This window comes from Scyliorhinus canicula, chromosome 5 (genome assembly GCF_902713615.1).
Source record: "Scyliorhinus canicula chromosome 5, sScyCan1.1, whole genome shotgun sequence".
NCBI classification, from domain to species: domain Eukaryota; kingdom Metazoa; phylum Chordata; class Chondrichthyes; order Carcharhiniformes; family Scyliorhinidae; genus Scyliorhinus; species Scyliorhinus canicula.
In genome coordinates this window covers 217822392-217828391 of record NC_052150.1, presented here as the reverse complement: position 1 = coordinate 217828391, position 6000 = coordinate 217822392, and the positions used below count along the sequence as shown (strand labels likewise).

Sequence of the window (6000 nt, the reverse complement as noted above, 5' to 3'; positions counted from 1 at the left end):
CCGGTCCTATCTCAGTGGATCAGTTGTCAGCTGAGTCCTTCATACACCCCTGTATTTTTATCATGTGGCATTCTTTCCCTCAGATGGATGGTGGGGATGGGGGAGGGGGGGGGGGTGCGGTGGGGGATAAGGGAGTGGATGGAGGTGGTGCAGAGGGGGGAGGGGACCCTTGTTAAAACACAGAAACTGTACAGGAAGCACCAGCTAAGGAAGCTAGAACTGTCAGCAGCCTCCTGGTAATGTAAGCAAGTTCAGAATATAAATAACACAGACTGCTGACACACCGCAGAAGAAGCCAGCGGAGAGCAAGACTCTACTCAGAAGGTAATACACAAGAGAGGTAGGGTGCTGTCACGCTAAGTGATATTAATGGTGCGCATATTGTGTTTTCGGCTTCATACTTTTACAATTAGCAGATAGGAAAGTGTTTAAACATCATATTCTGAGGCAAAAATTTCATTCTGCACTGATTCAATGCAAGATATGTACACATCCAGGAACTGCAACAATGTGACGCTTAGTTAAGTGTGTGTTCTACTTTTACAAGCACTCGTGATGACACTGACTGATTGCAGTCGATTGCATTGTTACTTGAAGTTAGTGATCTGTGTGGAGAATTAATCTTGTGCGGCTCCACTGTTTGGCTGACAGTGAGCCGGGTTTAGAGGAAGGCACGCCAGCCTTGTCCCTAACTCGGCGCTACCCCACAGTGCTGGCAGCTCCTTTCAAATTTGCCTCCATTCATCTCCTCGGGGTTGGGTGACGCGGAGGCTGGGATCGTAATGCACCGCGCCTTGGGTGGGGTTAGGAAAATGGCCCTCTATGGGAATATTGGGTGGGATATTCCGACACTCCCTGCCGGTGCGATCTACTGGTCCCAGTCAAGGTGAACCCCCCCCACGCGTGGTGTCTTCCCCCGCGGCCAGGCGAGAGAGCCATACAAACGCCCGAGATCTTGTTGGGACTGGAAGATAGAAAATGTCGGGCAGGATTCCGGTTTCTGGTTGTGGAAATTCCCAACCGAAGTCAAAGGAGTTTTTGCTGCTCCGTCAGATTTCCGCCCCATTTGCGATGATTCCTGTGGCGGGCGGGTGTGGAAAATTTAGGCCATTTCGGCTCAGGAGAAAGCCGCTGGGGCCTTCGAGTCGAGGCTAGCTCTGTGGTCGAGAGATCTAGTCACTCTCATTCCTTCCCCCGAACCCTACAGCATAATCTGATTTTTTTTTCCCACTGAACCACATGAAGAGCACGGGCAGCACGGTAGCATAGTGGTTAGCACAATTGCTTCACAGCTCCAGGGTCCCAGGTTCGATTCCCGGCTTGGGTCACTGTCTGTGCAGAGTCTGCACGTTCTCCCTGTGTCTGCGTGGGTTTCCTCCGGGTGCTCCGGTTTCCTCCCACAGTCCAAAGATGTGCAGGTTAGGTGGATTGGCCATGATAAATTGCCCTTAGTGTCCAAAATTGTCCTTAGTGGTGCTGGGTTTTGGGGATAGGGTGGAGGTGTTGACCTTGGGTAGAGTGCTCTTTCCAAGAGCCGGTGCAGACTCGATGGGCCGAATGGTCTCCTTCTGCACTGTAAATTCTATTCTATGAAGAGGTATTAGGACAGTTAAACCAGAGAGTGATGGAAGGCTCCAAAGCTGCTAGTTGAAGAGTGCCTCAAAGTGGCCTCCTCTGCCTCCCCATTTCTCACTGAGGAATGAAGGCCTTGGTTCCAGCTTTGACCTTCAGGTAAACAATTGGACATAATCTTCCGGAGACGATTCTTCCCTTTAAGTGGCCTCCCACCTCTCTCTAATGCAGCCCCACGGAGCAGCTGGCAATATTTTTCACCATTGCACTTACAACCCGTTGCCTAATAGTAAGGATCCTGCTGGGTGATAGTAAAGTCGCCATAGTCCCAGTGGCCATAGGCTGCTTTCCCCTTTGAGGGGGAGAGCTGACTGGTGGTGGTTTGATCCGAGGATCATCACACCTCAGGCGAGGGGCAAGGTTGAGAAGGCGGGGGGGGTGGGTGGGATGGGGGGTGTCCTTCATGAATAGCCTCAGCCGGTAGGGGAATCGAACCCGCGCTCCTGGCGTCGCTCTGCATCACGGACCAGCTGTCCGGCCCACCGAGCTAAACCGGGATGGTGCCGCAGTAATAATGGGTGGGAATGTCTGTCCCCCACCCCTCCTCCAGGCACGGTGCGTGTTCTGGTGTCGGAGACGGCTCACCATTGGGCGGCGGCGGGGTCTTCCGGTCCTGCTGAAGTCCATGCCGCTTTGCATGGCTCGCCCGTCCCATCGCTGAGGAATCCGCACTGGGGGAGGGGTGGGAAAAGCCGGCCCTCTGTTACTATCCTGGTCGTCCAGAGATGTAAATTCAAATCCCACTGTGGTAACTGGAGGAACTTAGATTTTGTTCATAAACCTGGAATAAAAGGTTAATCTCAATAACTGGATTGGGGCAGCACGGTAGCATTGTGGATAGCACAATTGTTTCACAGCTCCAGGGTCCCAGGTTCGATTCCGGCTTGGGTCACTGTCTGTGCGGAGTCTGCACATCCTCCCCGTGTGTGCGTGGGTTTCCTCCGGGTGCTCCGGTTTCCCCCCACAGTCCAAAGATGTGCAGGTTAGGTGGATTGGCCATGATAAATTGCCCTTAGTGTTGGGTGGGGTTACTGGGTTGTGGGGATAGGGTGGAGGTGTTGACCTTAGGCAGGGTTCTCTTTCCAGGAGCCGGTGCAGACTCGATGGGCTGAATGGCCTCCTTCTGCACTGTAAATTCTATGAAAGTGTGGATTGTATTTCAGGAGAAGCTTGAGGGAGAGGGAGGAGGAAGTAGAAGAGAGGTGCTAGATTTAGATGAGGGAGCTTGAGTGGAGTATTAACACCAGTTTGGGCTGAATGCTGTGCTCCTGGTCCATTCTGTTGTGTATAACATTAGGGTTGCCAATTCTCCAGGAATTCTCCAGGACAATGCATTGTGCAAACCTGGAGAAAAATCACTAGATCATTAAAAACTAGATCATTTTCTTAAAATATTTCTTTTACCAGATAATGGGGGGGGGGGGGGGGGGGGGGGGGGGGGGCTGTTTGGCTTACAGTCAAACACCATCCAATTGGTTAATGAGTCATAGTGTTTGACAGCACAGAAAGAGCCCTTCGGCCCATCCTGTCTGTGCCGGCCATCCAGCACCTATCTATTCTAATCCTGTTTTCCAGCACTCTGTCCGTGGCCTTGTATGCTAAGGCATTTCCAGTGCTCATCAAAATATTTCTTAAATGTTTTGAGGGTCTCTGCTTCCACCACCCTTTCAGGCAGCGAATTCCAGACTCCCACCACCCTCTGAGTGAAAAAGATTTTTCACACATCCTCTCTAAACCTCCTGCCCCCTACCGTAAATCTATGTCCCCTGGTTATTGACCCCTCTACTAAGGGGAAAAGCTCCTTCCTACCTACCCTACCAAGGTCCCTCATAATTTTATACACCTCCATCATATGCCCCCTCAGCCTTCTTGGCTCTAAGCAGAACAACCCCAGCCTCTCTTTATGGCTGAAGAGACTTCTTGCTTTCCAATTGGCGTTGGAAGGCAGTGGGCGGGCTTCTCCGTTCTGCCAGCCGGCCAATGGCGTTCCCCATTGTGGGCACCCCGTCGGGAAACCCGTGGGTGTGGGCACGCTGCCAGCGGAGCGGAGGATCCTGCCGGTGGAGAATTCCGCTGAGTATGTTTCGAGGATGGATGGGTTGGTGACAAATGGCTGGAGCACAGGGAGGTGAGTCATGTAATTAAACCTCCAGAAATACATTTAATTAAGGCAACCCTGCCAATAAGATCAAATCGGGATTCTTCGAGGTCAGGCTGGCTTCCTGCAATCTAAAAATTCAGTTCTTTATGGTGGGTACAGTACTGATAAAACAGGGACATGGTTTAGCACAGGGCTAAATCGCTGGCTTTGTAAGCAGACCAAGGCAGGCCAGCAGCACAGGTTCAATTCCCACACCGGCCTCCCCGAACAGGCACTGGAATGTGACGACTAGGGGCTTTTCACAGTAACTTCATTTGAAGCCTACTTGTGCCAATAAACGATTTTCATTTGGATTGGATTGGATTTGTTTATTGTCACGTGTACCGAGGTACAATGAAAAGTATTTTTCTGCGAGAGCTCAACAGATCATTAAGCACATGGGAAGAAAAGGGAATAAAAGAAAATACATAATAGGGCAACACAAGATATACAATGTAACTACATAAGCACTGGCATCGGATGAAACATACAGGGGTGTAGTGTTAATGAGGTCAGTCCATAAGAGGGTCATTTAGGAGTCTGGTGACAATGGGGAAGAAGCTGTTTTTGAGTCTGTTCATGCATGTTCTCAGACTTCTGTATCTCCTGCCCGATGGAAGAAGTTGGAAGAGTGAGTAAGCTGGGTGGGAGGGATCTTTGATTATGCTGCCCGCTTTCCCCCGGCAGCGGGAGGTGTAGATGGAGTCAATTGATGGGAGGCAGGTTTGTGTGATGGACTGGGCGGTGTTCACGACTCTCTGAAGTTCCTTGGGGTCCTGGGCCGAGCAGTTGCCATACCAGGCTGTGATGCAGCCCGATAGTACCTTTCTATGGTCCATCTGTAAAAGTTGGTAAGGGTTAATGTGGACATGCCGAATTTCCTTAGTTTCCTGAGGAAGTATAGGCTCTGTTGTGCTTTCTTGGTGGTAGCGTCGACGTGGGTGGACCAGCACCCCTAGGAATTTGAAACTGAATTTTGGAACTTTCATTTCATTTTTTCATTTCCTAACCTCAGGGCTTACCCACTCAGCGGCAAAAAACCTCTTCAGACAAAGGATGTGAGAAAATCTAATAAAAACGGCAATGAATCATCCTGTCAGACGAAAACTAAATATTTATAACTTAAAGTAAATAGGTTTCTTCGGAGGGATTTGCCAAGCTGGGTAATCAAATCCTTCATTTTAAGAAAAACCTATTCAAATCCTGATAATAAGTTAAATGCCTGTTATGAGATGGTCGGTTGGTTCTATGAAGAGAGTCTCTTGCATCATCAGTAGTCACGTTAGAAGATCAAGAGAGTGTACAACGAGGGAACAGAGTATGGCCCCAGTATAATAAACTACAGCCTTGATTTTACACACCCCATTTAGTTTGACTTCCGTATATTAGCTCAACATTTAAACGCTGTCTGGTTACAGGTCAGAACCTTTGTGTAACAGTCCTCCGCAAAAGGAGCTCATTCTATATATCGTTTTGATCCCTGTTTTGGGGGTTCCTTGTGCTTTTGGTGTCTGGCTAATGGAGTTAAAAAGTGTTTGCTGCAAAGTTTAGAATTGTGACAGAAAGGCCAAACAGAGTGGACACCTTGTTTGGGGTGACGGTTCTGAGCTTGGGCGTGGAGCTGCTCTGAATGGAGGGAGCCTGGTGGTGCTTGTGTGCTGAGGAAATAAGAACCAGACCAGCTGTGTGCTGCTTTGGGCAGTTCCTTGGTTTCCCCCACCAGCTGCACAAGTGTGCATGGCGGCTGCTATAATCTTCATCCCTTTCTGCTGTGCTGATTACTCACCTCCAAGCTGCTGCTCACCTTGTCAGCTCTGATCTCCTCCCATCCAAACCCACCTGTCGTGGTGATTAAGCCCCCGAGGTTTATTAAAAAGCCCCGTTCCTTGTCTGTGCCCTTTTTTTCTGCTTTGCAAAGGAGGGATGTGAACAGTAATATTAATAATCTTTATCAGTGTCACAAATAGGCTTACATCAATAATGCCATGAAGTATGTGATGGTGAGTGGTAAGCTGCAGGGGGAGCGGGTGGTGTTGGTGAATGTTTATGCCCCAAATTGGGACGATGCGGGGTTTATGCGGCGCATGTTGGGCCGCATTCCGGACCTGGAGGTGGGGGGCCTGATCATGGGGGGGGGACTTCAACACGGTGCTGGATCCCCCATTGGATCGATCCAGGTCCCGGACGGGTAGGAGGCCGGTGGCGGCTAAGGTGTTGAGGGGATTTAT

General features: G+C 50.0%; 1 protein-coding gene across 2 annotated transcripts in view; it reads left to right on the top strand.

The window, feature by feature from the left end:
* The first annotated feature begins 214 nt into the window (after positions 1 to 214).
* Positions 215 to 6000, top strand: part of LOC119966581 (atypical chemokine receptor 2-like) — a 52818-nt gene continuing 47032 nt past the window's right edge. The window contains exon 1 of one of the 2 annotated variants that reach the window (XM_038798513.1): positions 215 to 340. The gene's annotated coding sequence lies outside the window, so the exon portion shown is untranslated. The remainder of the gene's footprint in view (positions 341 to 6000) is intronic. The other variant, XM_038798514.1, reaches the window with a different exon arrangement.